Genomic DNA, 24,521 nt, shown 5'->3' with positions numbered 1-24,521 from the left:
GAAGTAACCAGTGTGTGATCTTTATTACTACATTATGTACAAATTTACAACTATATCACATTGTATAGTTCCTCGAACATTGATTAAACCCCTTCTTTTCAAAAGCATAGAAGCCTACTCACAATTATCAGAAGGTATTAAAAGTACACTTTATTTTTACTGTTGTATACAATTCTGTGAAAGTCTAAGACAAAATCTGTCATGTCAAAAAATACAGGAAATTATGAAGATGAAATCCATCTTCTGTTTCCTGGTTGAATCTGCAAATGTGCACAACAGTTGAGGATGAACCTGTCAGAGGCAAGGAGCCCAGAACCAATGTGAGTCTCTCACAGGGCTGGTCATCACTGCCGCCTCCCAGAGTGTGTGTGAGCAAGCAGCTGAAATCAGAAGTGGAACCAGGACTTGAACCAGAGTACTCCAGGATGAGTTGTGAGTGCCCAAAGTGATACCCTCAGTAATGCACTAAGCCTTCACAACCCCCTCTAGGACTTTTTGGCAGCTATATACAAGCATAGATTACGTACCTCCTTATAGGTATCTACCTATTGAACTGTGTTTTAATATTCTTTACATCATGTCACTAAAATTTTACTCATTGGTTGCCTCTGAATCAAAATCTTTCTGAAACTACAGTTGGCATGCAGGCCTGGGCTGCATTCTAATCTGAAGTTTCAAGTGGGGGAAATTTGTAAGCAGGGCACATTTCCTCACAGAATAATGAACTGGGTTCCACGCAGGCTCTTAGATGGAGGTTTTTCTTGGATCCTTGCCATATGGATCTCTCTACTGGGCAAGTATAGCATGTCAGTGAGAATCTTTGGGGTGAAGGAGAGAATGAGAGTGTCTGAGACAGAAGCCCACCTTTAGTAACTTAACCTTGGAAATGACCTTCAGTGATCTATGGCACATTCTCTTCATTAAAACGAATAATTACTAAATTAAGGTCACACACAATGAGTGGGGATTGTAAGTATGTGTCAGTAAACAGGGCTCACTGGAGGTAATTGTGGAGGCTGCCTACTACATGCTGAATTTAACTCTCTGCTCATGAAGTAACATTTTAAAATAAAAATTTGGAGTAGGTTTAAATCACTTTAGAATCACTTGGAAGAAGTCAGTGCTGAGGGGTGGGTATCCTCCTGAGTATGCATTTCTACAAGAAATGTTTTGCCTTCTCATAACCTCATGGGCAGAAACATCTAGCAGTGATGCCTGGGGTCTCCCAATGTGATCAAAAAAGACAGGGTATTAACACAATTTCAACAAAAACTAGATGTTTCCTCAGTTGCAATTTGGTGTTTAGTGTCATATCTGTATCATCTATATCATAATATCTGTCTATCTAAGCATTATCAAAATTAGTTGCTGCACATTCCTGAATTTGGGTATTGTGTCCTTTATTTTTGTGTCTTAAAATGTTATGTTCTTTGGCATACATTTTTTTATTGGCTTGGTGTGAATCAGTTTTTGTGACTTATAAGCTGTGAACTATTGAATCTGCTAACCCAGGCCTTTATCTTGTGCCTTGGTCTATTTCTAATTTTCTTTCATTTCATTTCTTTCTTCATAAACATGATTTAGTGTCACCCTGGCTTTTTGAACTTTCATCTCCTTCTTCCTACCCAGTTTTTTTCTTTTTTATTCTAAGACAATTTTTGTCCCTTCCACCACATCATTCATTTTATTTTTTGCATCGTTGATGTTACCCTACTTTCAGAGCATATTTAAAAGATTTTAAGTCCAATAATGTGGTTTTTAGTGTTCTTTCATTTGGTTTCCAATTTGTTGTTACCTATTAAAATTTTTCAGCACAAAGCTGTTTTTATTTAATATTATTTATTCTTCTTCATCGACACCTCAATTCCTTGTCCTTCATAGAGGAAACCATATATTTTATTTAAACTTCTACTCAATCTTCAAACAGATATTATACAATCTTTTATATTCTTTCTATCCTCTGGATGTAACATCTTCTCCCATTGTCTGGAAATTATTTTTTGTAAAATGATTTTCCACTTATACATCTTCAAATAAGTACCTCAGTTAATATTTTTTAAAAAATAAAAAATCAAATCGGCTTTTATTTAAATTGTTGAGTTAGGCATATGGAGACCAGATTCATAGATTCAGCGTTTATTGCCTAAAATTTTTAAATTGCCATGTACCCTTACTATTGACTAAAGAGTATTCTTACTCTGAATTTTGATTGTATGGTTTCATTAACAGATTGAATATATGGAAAAATACATTTGTGATACCAGATGCATGTGTATTCCTGCTTTCTAAATATGCTGTTCCATCTCTGGGACTGTCCCACTGTTGCCTTACCCCCTTCATAATTAACATGAAAAGCCTTCTAATTTTTGGTCAGTGGCTACAAATAGAATAATAGGAAGATATGAGAGAGGTAGCTGTATCTTGGTCCAATTCCAATTATCCTATAATTGCTCGTTTTCCTAAGGTTTAGATATTGTCTGTTGTAATTAGTTTTAGGTATAATTTCCTTTTTCTGTGTCTTCATGGATATTTTAGCAAGATGTTGCAGGAATTGCTTTAATGGCTCTGCCAAGTATTTTTTTGAAAGAAAAAAAATCTGAACTTAGCCAATCTTTTTGCTGTAGTTCTTCCTAAAAGTCTCTATAAAGGTATAGATTGCATCAGCCCTATTCTTGCCTATCCATATTCATTATTAAGAAAGAGTCTTCAAAATCCGGTTGGCTTAAGCTTCCAGCCTCATCCCTCATATTATGTTCCAATCCTCTGTGGTTTGATGGGAAATATTCTTGTGTCCTTGCAGTTTATCTTGAAATCACCTGCTCACCTTTTAAGACAACTATAGCTCTAGCTGCTGTTTGAAAGGTAGACTTGGTATTTCCAGTTTGCGCCTCATGCATGCACCTTGCATGAGTTGATCTTCACATCTCTATCTCGTTATTACTTTTACATTATCTTGTTTGGGCTAAAGTAGACTAAACAGAGGACATTTCCAGTTTACCTCTGTATCTCTATAGAATGGTATAGTGCTTGACATATTTTAAGTATGCTTGCAGATTCAAATATAAAAAAAACCTTGGATGTAAATGTTCATTGCTTTTTGTTCCACTAAAATAAAGAGAGATGAATATGGGGCTAGGTCTTCACCTTAGTTAACCTTATCTCTTAAGGATTTACAGCTTGATCGCTTCTTGGCCTTTTAGCTAAGATCAAGTGTAGGATTTACGGCTTGATTCTTGAACTTATTTTTTTCTATACTGATAATCTTTTGCTCAGTTAAAAAATCATAAACTGAGCTGTGACTTCCTTGCCCAGTGCTTTCACTTTATGACAGTTGGATACATTGACTCTCTCATTGGAAGCAATAGCTTAGGATTTTAGTTTACCTGTGCGTGGACATTCCTTGAATGTATTTAAAAAGTGAATCCAACAGCCTCAACCTTTTCCCTTTTAGTTTCTACTCTGCTGCCTTCTAGTTGCCCAGGAGTTGCTTGGTCAGCTCCAAGGAGTCATAACACTGGCTAAAATAGGTTGTGAGTTAATGAGGAAACCATTTATAGTTTAGAGTATCTTACTTTTAGCACTTGAAAATCAGGTTGAACTGGTTTACTGGGTTGTTTCACATGAAATCTGCTTATTAAGTGGGAGAAAAGAAGGGTTGTTTTTGTCCTTTCTGAATTCTAAAATTAGTTTATGTAGCAATGCTTTAGTTGTTGTTAACAATATTGCGGACTCCTGTGTGCCACAATATCAAGTACACATCAACTGTTCAGAAACAAAAATCTTGCTTTCCTACTGGAGACATATGGTTAAAACCACCACAACAACACTTTATAAAAGGATATCTGAAAATGATATTTTTCCTACACAGGAAGAAGTAAAGAGAATTGATTTTCGTAATGTGTTACTTTTCCATGAGGTGTCAGTGGGTCACTAACACTGGATAGCATTGGTTTGATTTTAACTGTGATGTTAAATTAAGATGCTAGTTACTTTAGCAACAGAGATGTGTAGAGTACATTAGAGAGTGAGAAGTAGTCTTTTGCTGTTGTCATTTGTGAGAATGAAAAGTATAAGAAGAGCTCAGGAAAAAAAAAAAGTCATTTCTAATTGCAGTGCAAACCACAAGCTTGCACATCCTATAACAAGAAAGCTTCTCGTTAGCTGCCAAGATCTGCTATCCAATCTGTCTGGTAGTTGATTTCCTTGTTACATTTTGATGTGCCCTTGACAAGCTTTAGCACACAACAACTCAACACTTCCTGCCAAGCTCATCCAGTATCAGAAAGATCATGGAACGAGGACAAAGACCTATGCATGGCTTTTTTTATGCACTTACTTTGAGTGTTTATAAACAGATCAGAGGGTAGCAAGAGCAAATGCTCAACCACATCAAGCAGTCCCATTTCTTTATATGCGATTTAAATATTGATTTTTGTCATATCTTACACTACGTATTTCACATACAAAAAAAACCTAAGTGCCTAGGTTTCAAAATGTGGAAAAACAAGCCTGTTTTCTTAGATAATTGTGGCATATTGTTCTACCACTTTGGGTATACAGCACCCGGTGTTCTTGAAACCATGTTTAAAGGTCAATCTGTTCTCTGTGATCACTGCTGGTCCATTCTGTCCCTTAACCCATCCTCACAGATTTGTTCCTGCACCTGAATCCAAGTAGGGAAAATTAGAGGGAATCAATATTTAATAAAAACTTTCAGGAAGGGGGTGTTACACATTCAGGGCCACAGGCCCTAAACAGATAAAAATCAAATTCTCTCTTGCTTTCTCTTTTCTGTTCACTAATGTTAATGTGATATTAAATATTCTGTCTAGCTTTAATTTAAAAGATCATAACCTATGCCTTGGAGGTAAAATGTTGCTTTTAGCACCGTTCTTAGCTGTAGTAAACTTATTTTCAGGAAAAATTCTCTCCTGGACTCTCAGCAGAGTCCTCATTTGCAAACTCATGCACTGAAAATCTTGGATGTTAGGGAGGCACTGAGTTCAAAGATGATGCTACCCAGGGGATTCATTCTTACCCCAGATCTTGGCATTGTTCTGAGCATGGAGCACCAAAATGAACAAAATGTGTTGCTACTGATTACTCCTGGCCAGTTTAGCAGTTGGGAAGGGGACAATGGTAAAACAACAAGGGTTCCATAAGATATATACGTGTGTGTGTGTGTGTGTGTGTGTGTGTATCAGGTGATATATTTCATGCATTGCTTTTACCTAAAACAATAAACCTTTTTTTAGATATCCAATAGAGAACACATTCAGATCCATGTATATGCTTAATTTCATGTATGCTCCTGTGTCATACCACTGTTGCTTTTAGGCAATCGGCTACATGCAGCTTTTTGTCTCATTATATTCATCAAAAATATATATATATTTTAGAGCCCGATGTGGTGGCCTACTGGCTAAAGTCTTCACTCTGCGTGCACCGGGATTCCATATGGGTGCTGGTTTGTTTCCTGGCTGCTCTACTTTCCTTCCAACTCCCTGCTTCTGGCCTAGTGAAGCAGTTGAGAATGGCCCCAAACCTTTGGATTCTGTACCTGCATAGGTGACCTGGAAGAAGCTCCTGGCTCCTGGCTTTGGATCGGCTCAGCTCTGGGCCTTGAGGCCACTTGGGAAGTAAGCCATCAGACAGAAGATCTTTTTCTCTGTCTTCCTTCTCTCTGGAAGTCTTCCTTTCCAGTAAAAATAGATACATCTTTGTAAAAGTATTGGTTTTGGAAAAAAAGCGAACACTCTTAAATAACAGAAGAAAAAATATGAGAGTCAAGAGTTAATAATAGGTGAATACCTTCTATTGCCAGATATGCTCATAACTTTTCAGTGTTTACATGTGTTATATAATTTAATGTAATAATTGGATTCTACATTTTTGAGGATAAGAATTATCCCTATATTCCAGGTAAGAAAAACATAAAGAAATATTAAGTAATATTCCCAAAGTCACACAACTAGTAAGTTAAAATCCAGATTAGTTTTATGCAAAAAATCATGGTCATTTTTACAGTGTCCTTTTGCAACATCTCTGAATACCTAGATTTGACCCTAACACAACAAAACTCCCAAATGTGTCCCTCAAATGGACATTGTTAAGTTTTCCTTACTTGATTAACAAGTGATAGAAGCTGCTTAGGATTGTATTACATATGATTGTGGTAGTAAGAAGATGTGACTAGCCAAAGGGTGATTATCTGCATTTGAATCAGCTGGCATCACTAGGGTTTCCTTACTTGTTTTGAAAATTAAACCAACTGTCCTAAGAAAACTCTTCCTTCTGTTCCATATGTAAGTAATTCCAGATGTGAAACTGCCTGCCTTCGATGACTGATAGTTTTACTTTGATTGACTTGATATTTCTTAAAATCCATTCCTCTCTTAAGCTCGTTTAGATGCTAGTTTCCAGACTTCAAATTTGGACCCTAAAATAAGAAAATTCTGCAAATTGAAAATTGCAATTTCATCCACATTCTTCTCAGTATATTAGAGGTTGAAGAGAAGGAAAGAATGATGACATCCCAAGGACAAAAGATTCGACTTAGCTTTTTGGTTTTTTTCTGTGGCTTAGCCCCTCTCCCAGGCAAGACCCTCGACTGGGGATTTCTTGGCTTGGAATCATTTTGCTGTAGTTAACATTTAGTTCACACATCATTAGGTGAAGTCCTAGTTACAGAGATACACTGCTCTTGTCATAGCAGAAGTATGCTTCATGCACCTGCAGTTTCAAGTTTTTGTTGAGGGAATACGCTGAATTGAATGAAAAGATTGAAACCATTTACATCTTGTACTCCACCTGCTGTGGTATATTTTTGTTGGACAGAATAACTAGAGGTGTGTTTATAGCTTCAGGGAAAGGATACATTAGGGGTTCCATGGTTTTAAAGCTAATTTTTTCTTTAAAGCTGTAAATCAAATTTCTATGAAACTAGTTATATGCATGTGATTGTTACAGATTTTACAGATTACCTATGCATAAATTATGTTTATTCTTGCCTTTGGAGAGTAAGTAAGGAATAATTTCTTGTTATTATCCCAGGAATAATTTGTCCATGGCTGTGGTATGTCAATTCTATGCTTGTGCTATGTTTGACATCAACAATAGAAACAGAATAAAAACTGTGTACCAGACTTAAGAGGTTATTATGATCAGATTATGATTTAGTTATATTTCAGGAAAGCATATTCTGCACTGAGTGTACAGTTAGGCCCTAATATATTTAATTAATAATCACATGAAGAAAATTTTATGATACCTGTTCTGTATGACGTACGCTAGGCCAAAGAAGTTAAATTGGAAATCTCCTGATACCAAGTCCTATTATTTACTATAAGACCATACTGCAAATCAAAACTCTGTTATCTCAAATGGCATAAATACCATCTTTTTATTAATTTGTAACATGTTTTCAGCTGAGTCATGTATTTCTCTGGATTCTAGATATGGCATTTACATGATTTTTGGTTATTGAACTCTGAATCCTTACGAGTCATTATAAATACATGAACTATATCCTCTATATTGGGGAGACGCATTGAGAGAGAAGCGTGCATATTAATTTTTTTCTAATTACTAATTTCAATTCTGTTAAGTCCATTTCCATTTTTAAATTTATTCCAAAAATTATTTATTAAATTGGAAAGCATAGTGACAGGGAGAGAGACTTATTTTCCTATCTGCATTTTTTCATCAAGTGCCCACAGCACTTTGGCCAGTAGCCAGTATCTCCATCTGAATATCCCATTTGTGTGACAGGAATACAACTATTTGGGTCATCTATTATCTGCTATCTTCCAGGTAAATTAGCAGAGAGTTGTACTGGAAACAGAAGTAAATCCAATCAGATCCCAGGCAATGTGGTATAGGATAAAGACACTCCAAACGATGGTCTGGCTTACTGCATTAATCGATTTCTTTATTTTTAAAGATTTATTTATTTGGAAGATTTATAGGAATGTAGATAAAGAGAAGGAAATGGAGAGTGAGGGACACGCGGAGAGAGGCATGAAGAGGAAAAGAGAGGGAGAGAGATAGAGAGAGAGAGCCTTCCATGTGCTGATTCAGTACCCAAATGGCTATATGGCCATTGCTGGGCTAGGCTAAAACCAGAAGCTTCTTCCTGTGTTCTGTATGGGTACAGAGGCCAAGCACTTGAGCCATCCTCCACTGTCTTTCCCAAGCTATGAGGAGGAAGCTGGAACAGAAGTGGAGCAACCAAGACACAAAGTATGACACTGCTATGCCACAGTGCTGACCCATATATAATATATTTTAATGTCTTCATAAATATCATCATTTTAATATTTAATGTAATAATCTGATCTCTTCTTCCACTTAAGGCCTTCTTTTTCTCCAATCAGTGGCCAGACTTCTCCATTAGAGTATAAGAGTATGTTCTGTCTGATTTACCTGCTCCCCATCCTTTTTACAACTTGGATTCTTATCAATTTATTGGAGTCAGGGGAAGGAAGTATAGCAATGTCAGATATTTTCATATTATTGTAGTTTCACATCACTGGTAGAGGTGGTCTTTGCTTGCAATGTGATCTAGTCTAGTCCTGTCTACTAGTGGCAACATTTAGGTGAATGTCTTCAGAAATGCATTTTCTAAAATAGGCTTAACAGTATTTTAGCATCCTTTGTTGTTAGTACTCTCTCACAGAGAGGCTTTTTTTTTTTTGCTTGTTTGTTTATTTTTTGACATCTGCAGCCACATGAACTGACTGACTCTGGGTGGCCCAATGTTGAACATGGTCTTTTGTTGCATAGGATTATGGATTTTGCCTTTGACTCCACATAATCTATCACATAACCTAAGAAATCAATGTAACATTTCTTTGATTGTCTTGGAGGGCCCGGGCTATTATGAAATTTGACTTGCATCTTATTCCTAGTAGCACTATCCCATTTGTTCCCTCAAATCCTATTGATATGGCTGCTCTAGTGTGGCTGCAACTTCTTGAAGTTTCTAGTTTGAGATAAGTCTCTAGTCTCTATGTGAGTATATCCAGTTTGTCAAAAAAGGCATTCAATGATAGTTTAGTTGTCTGTCCAACAATAATTTATTACAAAATTTGCCTGGGTCAGGAATTTTGGAAGGACTTGGTGGGAAAATTATATTTCAGAGTTTTTCGTGATATTGTAGTTAGCTGTCACCTGGCACTAACATTATCTGCAGGTTTTATAGACTAGTGTATCTACAGGCTGGTAAGTTTTTGGTTACTGAAGCAGAATACTATAAACAACTAAGTTTATCCAGAGAGAATGTAGGGTTAGTTCACAATATTGGAGGTTCAAGTGGTTCCACTAGTTTTTTTTTTGTGTGTGTGTGACAAATTTGGCCAGTGGGAATGATGGAATATGAATGGAGGCAGGAGTACATGATAAGCCAAGAAACAGAGAGGAACTGAGTCTAAACTCAATCATTTAATAAAAATCTTCTTGTCAGAACTACCTTCTAAGGGCACATATCCAGTGATACATATTGCATTAGGTCTTTAACTCCTAAAAATATAGTTACATTAAGTTTCTATCCTTTTAGAACTAAACCTGCATACTTATGAAGGGCAAATATTATTCAAAGCATGGCAGTTTACTTCCAAGTTGGCTTATTTACATGGCTGCCATATTGTTGCTGGCTAAAGGGAGAAATTCTCAGTTCCTCCTGTCCATGTGGGACTTTTAACATAACATGGTACTGGCCTCTTCCCAGAATAAGTGATCTAAGAGATGAATGGATGTATGTCATCTATGGCCTACGTTCAGAAGTCAGCTATACCATCATTTCTGCACTGTTCTCTTACTGATACAGACTAGGTATAATCCAGTGTGAAAATGGACTACATAAAGTTATGAATATAACAAAGTGAGGATCATTGGGAGCCATATTAAAGAGTAATTACTGCAGTGGGCCTTCATATTCTGAAACATTAATTTCAAATAAATACATGTATTGCAGGATAGAGAAGCCATGCATGCATATAATTTCAGTTTCTATCGGTGACTCAGTGAGAGCCTTCTACTCCTCATGCCTTTGTTGAAGGATATCACTGCTCGGTTTTCCTTGGATATGCTGTGCTGCTCTTAAAGCCAACAAGTCACCTCTCTTCTTAGTCCTCTGTCATATAAAACAGGGAGGTGGGCTTGCTGGGTAGGACCACTACACTTTTCGAATTTTTTGAAGAGGTCACTAGTTCAAATTATGGGACATCTGTTACATGTAATGTTAGTTCAACAATAGATGCTATAAAAAATCAGCTCCACATTTAGTTGCTTTTTCAGCAATCCATTTTTTTTTAAATCACCTAAAGACTCTTAAGCAGAAGAAATAATCTGTATAGTCCTTCAGTAGTTCAGATTGAGAGAAGCTCTTCTGTATTGTTCAGTGTGGATTGAACAGAACTTACTCACATACTTTCACCTAATGAGGGGGATGGGCAGTAGTTGCAAAATGTAATCCATGGTTGAAGAATTGTACAACATTGTACATAAAGGGGAGTATGAACCAGTTTTGTGGGTGTAAAAAAATATTCCCCCTTCTTCCTCCCTCTCCCCACACACCATCATTTGCCGAATCATTAGTTAGCATAGTCCCTTAGTAACAGTTACAAGATTGACTTTCTGCTATTTAACTGTAGCATGATATTCTAGGTATGGGTAGTGGTAGAATATACAGGATCATGCTATTCTGTTTTATCTAAGTGTTTTAGAAGTGGAGTTCTGCTTTATTTGGGAGTGGAGAAATGTGCTGCTATGTAACTTTAATTCCCAGTATCTAGTCTTCATTATAAATTTATCTGTGAGAGTATATGTATATATTTGGTTACCTACATTTATTTATTTTGTAATGTGCCTTCAGACTATCTTATATTATACACACACACACACACATACATATATGTGATATTTATTCTTTTTGGACTGGGTTTTTTTCACTAAGCATGATGGTCTCCAGTTGGGACCTTATTTTTTTCAAACAATAGAATCTCATTCTTTTTTTCTGTATCAGTAGTATTTCACAAAGTACATGCGCCACATCTTCTTCAATTCATCTAGTGACAGACATCTGAGTTGTTTCCATGTCTTCACTACTGTGAATTGCAGTGCTATAAATATAGGGTCGCAGGTTGATCTCTTGCATGCTTATTTCATTTTCTTCGGATATATTCACAGCAGTGGGATAGCTGGGTCAAATGGTAGATCAATTTTCAGCTGTCTGAGCACTCTGTGTACTGATTTCCATTGTGGCAGCACTAGTCTACCTTTCTACCAATAATGAGGTAGGGTTCCTTTCCCATGAAATTATTGCCAGCAGTTGTTGTTAGTTGATTTCTATATGTAGGCCATTGTCACTGGAGTTAGGTATAACCTCAGTGTGGCTTTAATTTGCAATTTGCTGATAGCTAGGGAGCCAAAGCATTTCTTCATGCGATTATTAGCCAGTTTAATTTCGTCTCTTGAAAGGTATCTGCTCATGTTATTCACCGATTTTTCAACAGGTTGTTTGCTTTGCTGTTGTTGAGTTTCTGAAGCACTTTGTAGATCTTGGATATTATTCCCCTATCTGTTGTGTACCTACTCAAGACAATAGAAAGGGAGGCAATCTTACCAGTCTGTTTCTATGAAGTTAACTTCACCTTAAAGCCAAAACCAGATAGAGATACAACTGAAAAAGAGAACTACAGACCAATATCCCTGATGAACATAGATGTAAAATCCTTACCAAAATACCAGCTAAAAGAAACTATCATTACATCAGACAGACCATTCATCTGGACCAGTAGGGATTTGTCCCTAGCATATTGATTTATAGGCAAATCAATAAATGTGATGCACCACTTCACCAAAGTAAAGACTAAGAACCACATCATTGCCTCAGTGGGTGCAGGAAAAGCATTCAGTGAAATAGAACTCAACTTCATGCTAAAAACCCTGAGCAAGTTAGGCATAGAAGGAATGTTCTACAACATAACCAAAGCGCTGTATGAAAAATCCAATGCCAGCATCATACTAAACATGGAAAGGATGGAAACTTTTCCACAAATATCCACATCAGGCAAAGATGTCCACTTTTTCTATTGCTATTCAACATAGTACTGGAAGTCCTAGCCATAGGTGTTGGGCAATAAAAAAAAATTCAAATGGGAAATGAGGAAGTCAAACTATCTTTGTTTTCAAATAACATGATTTTATATATATAAAAACCCAAAAGAGTCAACAAAGAGACTACTTGAACCCATGAGAGAGTTTGGCAAAGTAGCAGGATACAAAATAAATTTACATAAAGCAGTGGCCTTAGTATATGTAAAAAACTACATGACTGAGAGTCCATTCAAAATAGTGGAAAAGAAACTTAAATGCCTTAAAATAAATCTAACCAAAGATGTAAACTGGAAAACACTAAAAAAAATAAGATAAGATAAAAAGCTGGAGAAATACGCCATGCTCATGTACCATGCTCATTAAATCATAGTCCAAGTACTTGAATTCAGCCATCCACATGGGAGGCCTGAATGTAGTCCTGGCTTAAGGCTCCAGCACTGCTTTGATTTAGCTATTGCAGGCATTTAGTGAGTAAGCCATTTCAAGAAAGTTTTTTTTTTCTCTCTTTCTGCCTTCCTCTCCTTCCTTCTCTTGGGTCCCCACCCCCGTCATTCTGTCCATTGAAATAAACAAAAGAAAAAAAATGATAACTGATTATTTTGGCCACATCTTCATCTGCGCAGGTGCAACTGAACTCTGTCAGTGAAGAAGCATGCTGCCATCCTGATCAGACTCATGTCACATTTGCCATCAGAAGTCACAAATGGGTCCTTCTCAATGCCAGATAAGCTGTCTAGAAAATTGACTTTCTCACCATTGAAGGCATTTTGTTTCATGCTTTCATTCTTCTGTTTGGGTTTCCAACCAGTTATTTTTTTTCCTCCATGACTTTTAAGGATGGTTCCAATTTGTAATGCATAAAGATAGTTGATGAAATCAATCAAGGAGTCTAATTTTCATGTGTTATAGTGGAACATGATTTTTTCTCATAAAACTTCACTTTTTTCTGCTGCTTTTGAAGCTTCTTATCATTGTCCTTTTCAATGGATGATCAGTTGTCTTCTTTCCATTGGTAAGCAAGGATATTATGATATCATTGATCACGAAATGAAAACTGAAAAAATCCCTGAGGTTTCCCCTCCTGTCAAGTATCAATCAATTTCCTGGCTCTCTTTCACAGAAAAACTCCCTGGAAGTATTATCTCCTTTACTGGTCCCAGGTTTTCACCTCTTGTTTTTTCTCAATCTATTTAAATTTGATTTGACCTCCTAAACTCTAGAAACACAATCTTCAAGATCATTAGTGATTTATATCTTATCAATAACAATTATCAAGTCTCTCCTATACTCAGTCTTTCAGCAGCACCCAGGGTTGAATTTCCCTTTTTCAAAACATTTTCTTTTATACATTTCTGCAACACAGCATCCTGGAGTTTGTCCTCAGTTCTCCTATGTTGGCCTTTTTTTCTCCGTCGTGTTTTACATGTTAGCACTTCAGGCATACTTTTGCCTTGTAATCTCATCCAGCTTTCATCTTTTAAACGATGTGTTCACAAATGACTCCAAATTAGTTTCATAGTTCCGTCTGTTCTTGAGGTTCATACCTTTAAATCTAATTGCCTAAGTGATCCAAATTTTGAATCTTTTACCTCAAAGTAAAATCTTCCAATTTTCAGCATATGATCTTATTAAAAGGCCCTAATTACAATCCTAAGAATTTCCTTAACTTTTTTTTTTTGCCAATGTCTTATATTCAATCCATTGACATGTTCTTCTTTTTCTAGTCCACAAAAATATAAACACATCCCTAATTCAGTAGTATCTCACAACTCCATTGGCAAAATCCATCCTGCACATTTGTCAGGCTGTTTTACTTCAAGAAGTGTCCAACTGGTTTTCTGTTCTCTTCTTTCCATTCTTCTCAATGTAGAAGCTTTCTGCCTAAATCCAATAGCTTTTTCACACAGCCTTCTAGGCCTGCACGATCAGACCCTATTATATTCTCTCACCTCATATTTCCTTATTCTCCCTCCTTCTTTCTGCTTCAGCCGCACTGATTTTCTTTTGGTTTCCTGAACATTCCCAGCTCATCCCCATGACAGAAACTTCACACTGTCCATTTCTTTGGCCTCTTAGAATGTTCTTTCTCCAGAGACTTGTATGGCTTTGTCCTTCTCGTTGGGGTCTCATTTCAAATGCTGCCTCCTTAAGAAATTGTGTGTGACCACAGACACTGAAGATATTTTACTTTGTACACAGTACTCAGTTTCATTGTCTTTATTGCCCTAATTCGGATCTGAAATTATCTCATTGTTCTTTACTTTTTCTGTCTTATTCATGACATGTAATCACACCATAATATTCAGGGTCTTTGAGGACAAGTCTTTTTTTTTTTTTTAATATTTCTAGTGCCCAGAAACAGAGCTTTATACATAATGAGTACTAATAAACATTTATTGAACAGACTTTGGTTATTCTGATTATAATCCAGAATTGAAAGAGATATTGGTTATTTTAGAAGTAACATTAGTTTTGGAATGTACAAACTGCTAACCTGTTAAGCGATAATAGTAAAAGCTTTACCATTATATCCAACTGAATCTAATATAGTACACCAGTGCATTTCTCTACTTCAATAAGGAATGATTTATCTTTTCATAAAGTTAAAGAACTGATAAATGCCATACTTTTAGTTTTTAAATTAATTTTAAGTTAGGACTCTTTCTTTTATAGTTTTTCCTATTTACTAATACAATGAAAACATATTTCAAATATTTGGACGCTTTGAGAAAATTTGTATAAATGTACTGTTGACTCTCAAAACATTCTGAGGAAACTACTTCTGACATATTGCTATAGTTCATTCTCTTCTCACAGATGTCATCTCTATGTCTCTCTTTTTTTAAAGATTTGATTATTTTTATTGGAAAGTCAGATATACAGAGAGGAGGAGAGAAAGAGAGTAAGATCTTCCATCGATTCAGTCCCCAAGTAACTGTGACAGCCAGAGCTGAGCCGATCCAAGGCCAGGATCCAGGAGCTTCTTCTGGGTCTCCCATGAAGGTGCTGGTTCCTAAGACCTTGAGCCATCCTCAACTGCTTTTCGAGGCCATCAGTAGGGAGCTAGACAGGAAGTAGTGACACTGGGATTAGAATAGGTGCCCATATGGGATCCTGGTGTGTGCAAAGTGAGGACTTTATCCACTAGGCTACCGTGTTGGGCCTTCTATGTCTTTTTGCAGTGTTTGCTCCATATACATAGTACATTTGTATGTGTGTGCTTGATCAGGTAAATTTTTATTCACTTCCCCCACACATATACATCCAACTGTAAGAGGGTTCTGGTGAGTGGGATGATATTTTGCCTGTGTGCTACTGGATTAATCTACCCAATAGCTATGCCTGGTAATTTCTTTGTAGTGTTTTGCCCACCAACAGGCTAAGCCTGTAATAATCTGAAAGATATTCATCTAAAAATAGGTGGCCTTTTTTTCCACCCAATCCTATGCAAGGGAAATGTATCACAAGAACTTTGCTCTTTAGTGTGACCCATGACCAACTATATAGGAATCACCAAGGGTTCTTAGAAATGTAAATTCTTGGTTTCCACCTATTATGGATTGAATTGTATCCCATCAAAATTTATATGCTGAAGCCCTGACCCCCAGTACCTGGAAATGTTGCCCTTGTAGAAAAAAAAAAGAATCATTTGGATAGGCACTAATTTAAACATGCTTTGCTTCGTTAAAGGGGGGAGGTTTGGATATAGGCATGCAGAGAAGAAAGATGGCCATCTACAAGTTAACTAAGCCTCCTGGGGTTCTTCCTGATTCTGCCGCTTCTCCTCAATCTACTACAAGATTCTATTGAAAGCATTTCTTTTCTTCACTTACTTCATTTCTTCTTAGTTTTCTTCACCCTGGAAAAATCCCTTTGTTCTTGAAATATTATTTTATTTCCTGCTAGATTTTTCAAATTTTCCTCTTCTGTCTTTGGTCAATACTTTTAATTTGCTTTAGAAAATTTCCCTTCTTTATTCACCCCTTACATATTGATATTTTTCAAGCTGTTCAATAATGAAGTCTTTATTTCATAATTATACTTTCTACAGAAGAAAAATTAGATGGTTATTTAAGATTATATATAATGGAAAACAATCCAACTTTCATCATCAGTACACATTTAACATAATTTAAATTATTAAGTAAGATTTTTCCAATATAATTAAATGAAGTACATGGTCCTATGTGTGCTTTCTTTGACCCATAAGTACACAGTATTAAAGTGTATTGAATTAAAAGCCAAAGATTTTATATGACCATCTCCTTTTTGTAAAAGCCTAGTCGTTTGGGAGGAAGTGGCACTATCTTTGGTTTCAGAGGCAAGGCTCATTTGTTCCGATCCAATCAAAGTGGCTTTACTCCCCTGATGACCATTATTGTTTTGAAAGTGAGCATGTAACCAGGATCAAACCTTTCAACACATAGTGATCCACTGGCCTCAGCTATGGTTCAGGGAGAAGCAATGCCTTAAGTGAAGTGAAGGCTCCTTCACATTAAAGCAAAGCACCCTTCCTCTTTTCTGGAGAAGACTGAAGAACTGTGTAGCCATGATTGATTCCAGCAGCAGTTTTGTGACCCTGCAGAAAATCATCCTAGGACAAAAACAAACATATGGAGAGCAGACCGATTCAAAGCCCTTATTCACCACACCCAGAGCCCACATGAAGCAGAGCTTTTCAGTTACCTAAGTCAGTAAATCAATAGTTCCCATCCCTGGTTGCCCATTCAGTTCTCCTGAAAGGCTTGCTTATATCCCAAATGCATCTCCAGAGAGTCTTACTGAAGCAGTTCAGTCAGGTCCCAGAGATCCACGTGTTTTAAAGTTTCCCTAGATGATTCTGACATGTTTGTAGGTTTAGGACCACTGCAATAAATTATCTTTATTGTTCATGAATTTGAATTAGACATTTCCTTAATTGTTCTTGAAAGTATTCTAGCTCTGTTTCCAGACTTTAGCAGGCATAAAAATCAATTGGGAGGTTTTAAAAATACAGATCTTGATCCATTGCCTGTGATGGTGTATTAGTTTGCCAGGGATGCTGTAACAATGTCTTGCAAACTGAATGGTCCAAATAATAGACATTTGCTGTCTGATGGCTTTGGAGGCTAGCAATCCAAAATCAAGGTCTGGGTGATGTTGTCTGATTCTAAAGGGCTTGAGAGAAGGATGGGTTCCAAGAATCCCTACTTGACTTGTAAAAGTACATCTTTCTTTTATGTGGATCTGTGTCAAATTTGTCCTCTAAGAATACAGGCAGTGTGAGAAGAAAATAAAGCCAAAGTAAAAGATATAGGAGAAAAGACATATTTTAAAATGTATTTTTATTGTATTTTATTTTAAATGTGCCAGTCAGCAAGTATAAATGCTGAGGCCTATTGTTCTCACAAACAACTGGTTCACTCCCAAATTCCTACAGTAGTTGAGCCTGTGATAGGGCTGAAGCCAGGAGCTGGAAACACAATCAAAGATTTACCTTATCACTGGCAGAAACCTCAGTTATTAGAATCGTCACTTACTGTCCTTCTACCCTGGAAGGAGGTTGGAGGAAGGATCTGAATCAAGGAGTTCAAGTCTTATATGGGGCACAGTATCTTAAGCACCAGGTTAAATACCCACTCCTGGAATATAGAATTTATTTAAAACAACAAACAAAATCAACTTTAGAGACTTCTGCTTCCAGGACACAAACGCTTTAAAAACAGCTGCTCCACCCTATCCAGAAAAAAAAAATGTGACCTCATCCTAGGCAACTCAAAAACAAGTTTGGGAGCTTAGACTTCCACCTTTAACCAGATGTGATGAGACGCTCAAAATCCCTAACAGGGCGGTGGTGCAGAAGGCTAAATATAGAGCCAATAGAACTCTCCCACGGTCCTGGACTGCAGCCCCTATCAACTACCAACAAGACTACACCTTACGCTATCAGCAGAGTTCACTTAAGAAAAAAATAAGAACGTTGTTCTGTCCTTTCTACTCCTGGAGGTATTAGTGGGTGCCTCCTGGGGACCCAGATTTCCCAGTCTTACATAGCAATGGAGGTCACCACTCCTGTTCAGAATGTTAACAAAGCCACAAGGGGGTCCTCGACTTCTACTTTCACCTAGAAATGCGCAGGTGTCTCTACGGAAGAAGAATTGGGTGAATTAGCGAAATGGATGAAGAAATCAAGACAGAAAGGTTAAATAAGATCCAAAGTCATAGAAATAATACTTAAATGGTGTAGTTTTTAGCAACATTAGCTTATTATACCATGCACTAGAAACATGTCAAACCCCATAGACACTCAAATAGAAAAGGCAAAGATGCTATAGTTAACTGAAAACATTTCAGAGCCAGTGTAACTGAAGTTGGTAACTATAAATATGCTTACAATGAAAATATGCTTACAATGAAAATATAGAAAAATATCAGCAAAAATAATTTCACCAAAAATAGATATAAAGAGCCAAGTTGACAATTTAGAACTTAAACAAATATATAATAACCAGAAAACAAAAACAAAATGCTGAAGACAAAAAAAATACACCCAGCTCATTAAACCTCAGTGTTACTAATAACTGCTTTTCAAATGAGCTCTTTAATATTGAGTTAAGTTGCAGTGCTTTGGTTTTTGATTGCTTAGTTTTGGGTAAGTCATTAAATTTATGGTGATACAGTTCTTCATATTATTCTTTTAATATCCATTTGATGTATACAATGTCTGTAATAATATCCTTTTCTATTCCTAGTATTAGTCTTTTTTTGTCTTCTTTTACCTTTCAATTATTGAGGGAAAGATTGGTGGAGATGGTAAAAGAAAGGGAGACATTTTGTGATGACTGATGTTCCCCTACTGCTCGCAGGGACCAGAGCTTAGCCAAGATGTAAGCCCGGAACAGAAAATGCAATCCAGATCTTTCACGCCATAGCACGAACTCAATAAGTTGAGCTGTAACTATTTCCTACTGGGTTCTTCATCAAAAAGGAACTGGAGTCAGGAGCTGGAACCTGGACATGATCCCAGGCATTACAAAGTGGAATACAGGTGTCTTAATCACCAGGAAAAGTGTTTACTTCCTGTCCTACTTTATCTTTGTAATCTTTGTAAAGGTTTGTCTATTTCATTTTTAAAGAACCAGTGTTCTGTCTCATAATTTTCTTTCACTTTTGGCTTTCTCTTTTAAATTTCACTCATTTATATTCCTACATTTATTTATTCCTTCAGTTTGCATCCAATTTATTCTTTTCTGGACTCCTAAAATAGCAGGTGAATTTATTGACATGAGATTTTCCTTATTTCCTAATGTTTGGATTTGATGACAGACATTTCTTTTGGTGCCCATAAATTTTCTTTCAATTTAATGTGTTTTTTAGGCTTCTCTCAAGACTTCCTATATCTATGCACTATTAGCAAGCATGCTTAGTTTCCTATGATTTGGAAGTTTTTATTTTGTGTTTTTCCTATTTTGCTATTGATTTCTGCTTTGATTTCATTGTGGTCAGATTTCAATTCTTTATGTTTCTGGAAGCTTTTCTAAACTGAATGTGTTTTTGTGAGCGGTAGAAAAATATATGTGTTCAGTTAGATATTGGTTATATCCTCCTGCCTAATGACATTGTTAAATTTTTTCATTTTCTTGCTGACTTTTCTCTCTAGTTCTATTATTGATTATTGAAAAAGGAATGTTGAGGTCTCCAGCTTTGATAATGGACTGAGTAACTTTTCAGATATGTGACTTTTTGAATCACATGTTCAGCATCCTGAACATTTTTTGTGGTGGTGGTTTGGTGCACATTCAGAACTTGTTTTTCCTTGTTGTGTTTAAGTGTTGGTAATTTATTTTGCTGTGAATTTTATTTTTATCAAATTCAACACAGTCACTCCTTTCATTTGAGTAGCCTTTTCCAAGAAGTATTTCATCTTTTATTTTTAACCTCCCATGTCCATTTCTTAGAAATGAGGACTTTTAGAGAACTTTTCTATAAATCTTGTCCTTATTTTTTTAATTTTTGAAGATGTATACTCAGTTGTATATGGTTATGTATATTCAGTTGAGAAAGAGAGAGAGAGAGAGAGAGAGTGAGAGAGAGAGAAAGAGAGAGAAAGAGAGAGAAAGAGACCTTTCATGTAGTGAATCACTCCCCCAAAACCCACGGTAGCCAGGTTTGGGCCAAGTTGAATTAAGAAGCCAGGAGATCTATCTGTGCCTTTCACATGAGTGACAGGGTCCCACATGTTTTGTCCTTCTTCCGCTGCTTTCCCCATTATATTGGTAGGAAGCTGGATTGGAACAGGAGCAGCTGAAACTTGAACTGTTCCTGAGATGTGATATACCAGCATCACATGCAGCCGGTTAAAATGCTACACCACAACCACATTCCCAAGTTATGATTTAAATTCACTCTGTTAATATTTACATGTTAGTTGATTTATTTAGGCCATTTACATATAATGTGTATTTTATATGTTAAGATTTGTCCAGCATTTTATTGTTTTGTTCTCGCTCCCATTCTGTCTTCCTCCCAAGTACTTGAACATTTTTAAAAAATTCTATTTTAATTTAACTGTAGTGTGTTTGACTCTATTTCTTTATATTGATTTTTATGCAATTTCTATAGGTATTTTGTAATATCATGTATATACATTATAAATTCAGAAGGCGAGAGATGGCCTTTTCAACAAATAGTGATAAAAAAATTGGACATCCATGGGCAGAAATATAAAAAATAAAAATAAAAACAAATTTGTTGCTTATATAAAATTAGATCAAAATATGTATGATGTATAAATTTAAAGCATAGCTATAATGCTTTCAGATAAAAATATGACAACTTAAGTTAGACATCTTAGACTTGACCTTGGTCAAGCACATAAAACAGAAAGCAGATAGATTGAGTTCCATCATCATTAACAGTAATTCTGTGAGAAGAACTCTTTTTTCTTGAAGAACTCTTTTAAGAAATGGAAAAAAATAAGCCACTGAATGCAATAAAAGAAAATAAAACAGGCTATTAATACCAGGCAATAACGTGTGTGGATTGTCAAGGCATTATTCAGAGGAAAAAAATCCCAGAAAGTTACATATGATCAGATTCGTTTCATACGTACATTTTGAAGTGACAAAATTATGGAAATGGAGACTTAGATTAGTGGTTGCCGGAGTCTGAGGAGAAGGGGAAGAAAGTGAGTGTGTGTTTCAGAGGAAAACATGGGGTAATGGAAATGTGATAGAATTATCTTAAAGCATCGGTGTCAGCGTCCTGATTGAAAGATTGAGTTATGGCTTTGTTAAATGATCCAGTTGGGGTATCTGGTAAAGATCCTGTGTTATCTCTGTAATATGTGTTATAACTACATGTAAGTCTCTAATTAGCTCAAAAACAGTTTTAATGAAAATCACCTTTATCGATTTATATGATTTATACATTCAACAGATATGTAACTTCTTGAATTTTGCAAAATGTGTACACCTGTGTCATCACTACTATAATCAACATTTATGTGTCCCCAAATATCTGTTTTGCCCTTGTAGACCAACATCCCTTGTCCTAAACCTTGGCAATCTGTTTTGCCTTAGCTAGCATTTTAGTGGTTTTTTTTTAAGTTACATGTTTACATCTCCAGTCAGAAGCATTTTCCTGAAGAACTATTGATTTTGTTCTGCCGTTTCCTTGTTTCTTCATTTGACAATTTTTTTTCTTTTCTAGATTCAAATTTGGGGTCTTCGTACTCCACATCTGTTTAAATCACTCTTGCTTAAATCACACCACTTTTTTATTTCTTTGGTCCATGTAATGAGAAATATTCAATCTTTTCCCACCGAATCTCTGATTGGATTCTGCATCGTGATGTGTTTACTAAGGTCACTGACATTGGTCCTTAAACTGTTGTTTGCTAAACATTTCTTGAAGACCGCTTGTGATCCTGCTTCTCACATTGCTGTTTTAAGTCTAGCATCTCCTGGCCTTTTAAAATTTATATTTGTCATGGAAGCTATTCCTTCCCTTACCATCATACCCCTGCACCACTGAGTTACTTCCTCTGTTTAAGTCTTGCCTCAAAGCCTTCTTTTTTTATGAATGAAACTCTCTATGAGAAGTTTTGTGGTTCTATTTAAGGGCACTATGTAAAGCTGAAGAGTATTATATAGCCACCCATAAAATGTCTGTGGCTGAAGTACAACATCCACATGGAGGATATACAATTCATAAAATTCTTTTATAGTCACCTATCACTTAATAAATACGAGGGGATTAACTGTATTACATTTTTTATGCACAAAAAAGCAGTCTTTAAGACAAAACTGCCTGTTATTTGGAGCCAATTTTATGTTTCATGGTCCCAATTTGTATGCATTGTGAATTTATCCTATTGGAAATAAATAATTCTTCCCTAAGTTTTATAAAGGCTTTTTGCTTTCTTAAAAACATATTAAAGCTTTCTAAAAGCCTCTTTTATCATCCAAACTCATTTCCTGTCCGTTGAAACTCATTTCCTCTCAAAGTCCCTTGACACGGCAACAAACAAACACCATAACAATAGCAATGAAGACCAATCTCAGATTCTAAACAGTTGGAAGTTTTGCTAAAATGCGGAATAGGCATTTGGTGCCAACGGTTAAGATGCCACTTAGTGTGCCTGTGTCCCTTGTGACAATGCCTGGTGCAGATCTTGGCTCCACAAATGATTACAGTTTTCTGCTAGTATCTGGGAGGCAGTAGGTGGTAACTGAACTGCTTCTTGTCCCTGCTGCCTGTGTGGGAGACCTGGATTGAGTTCCCATATCCTGGCTTTGGACTAGCCCAGCCCAGCTTTTTTAGCCATATTTTTGTAGTGAACCGGAGAATAGATTTCTATGTCTATCTGCCTGTCTTTATTTTTCTACCAATCTATTAATTAACTAATTAGCTGACTCAAAATGAGGATAGCAAAGGAGTATTAAAGATTATGGGGCCCATGTTGTGGCACACCAAATAAAGCCACTATTTATAATGTTGGTGTCCTATAATAAAGTAACAGGTTGGGTCCTAGTTGCTGTTTCTGGTACAGATTTCTGCTAATATGCCTGAGAAAATAACAGAAAAGGGCCGAAGTACTTGGGTCCCTGCCAATCATGTGGGAAACAGGTTGGCGTTTCTGACTCTTGGCTTCAGCCTGACTCAGATTTGGTGTTGTGCCCATTTGGGAAGTGAATCAGTGAACAGAAGCTAGATGGAGCTCTGTTTCTTTCTCCTCCTCTCCCTGTTTCTCTGCCTTTCAAATAAGTAAATAAATAAATTTAAAACAATGATAAAGATTATAGTGAAGGATGTGAAAGTTTTAAATTGAGAGACTGGTCTTTGTTTTTGAAAGGATATGTTGAAATTTTTTAAATAAGAAAATTATATTTCTTTCCAAAAACAAGGATGAATTTCTGAAAAGAGTAATTGCATAGAATGGACAAGTTTACCATAGGACACACGCTATGGACATCTCCACTACCTTGTACTACAAACTTCCTGTCATAGCCTTTTGCTTAATTTCACACATAACTTCCACAGAATAAAGCTAGCTGGTGCCACCTAGAGCAGAAGAACAATCTCTTTAAAGATAGGCAAGGCCCATCTGATCATATGGCATTGATTTACATCCTATTACATGTCTTTCCCTGCCTCCATTGAGATACACATGAAGACAGAAAGAAAAAAAACAGAAAAGTTACAAAAACCTAAGTGAACCATTTGACATTGATGACACAGAAGGTAGAAGCAAGGTGTTTATACATATGCATATATAAGTATAAAAATATACATATGTTTATGTATAAAATATCTATTGTCTACATGCACATGTAGAAAATGTGCAGTGGAGTCTTTAAATGTGCAAACTTCATTTAATTGGCATCTAGTTTCTTTGTTATATCTGAGAAACTAACAGGACATTACCTATAGTTAAATAAGTTTGGCCAGCATTCTGTATACCAACAAGATACTACTTTGGTAACTTGGTGCTAAGTGCAATATAAACTAATAGATGGAATAATTTCCTTTTTATTCCTTAGAATTTGTTTTGTCTTTCCAGTGGGCTGTGCTTTGACCACTCTTGATTTAAATCACATGTATTTTTAACACATTAAATGATTTAAATACATATTGAACATTGGTAAAATATTAATATACTCAAGCTAAGACAAAGCAGTGAATTATCAGAAGAGCAAGGTGCTTTGAGAATATGTAATGAGAAAGAAATGATGCCTAAGATAAAGGAAGGGAGTGAGTTAGGCAGGGAAAATAGGGGTCAGACAGGAGGGGGCCTTTTTCTCTGAAATTCTGGAGCTGATAGAGTGTCAGAGGTGGGAGAAATGAATATGGCTGAGACACAGTAAGAGCATAGCAGTTAGTTTTCAAAACCAAAAGATCCCTGAATTTGACAAGAGTGTGAC

At 36.3% G+C, this 24,521-nt stretch overlaps 1 protein-coding gene and 1 pseudogene across 5 annotated transcripts in view; both read left to right on the top strand.

Annotated features, from left to right (window-relative positions):
- SUGCT (succinyl-CoA:glutarate-CoA transferase) overlaps nt 1-24,521 on the top strand; it is a 692,355-nt gene that overhangs the window by 349,202 nt on the left and 318,632 nt on the right. The window lies entirely within an intron of this gene.
- Nucleotides 3,181-3,331, top strand: LOC118758180 (U2 spliceosomal RNA; annotated as a pseudogene).

Source organism: Ochotona princeps, chromosome 20 (assembly GCF_030435755.1).
Source record: "Ochotona princeps isolate mOchPri1 chromosome 20, mOchPri1.hap1, whole genome shotgun sequence".
NCBI classification, from domain to species: domain Eukaryota; kingdom Metazoa; phylum Chordata; class Mammalia; order Lagomorpha; family Ochotonidae; genus Ochotona; species Ochotona princeps.
This window is presented reverse-complemented; position numbering and strand designations above follow the sequence as displayed.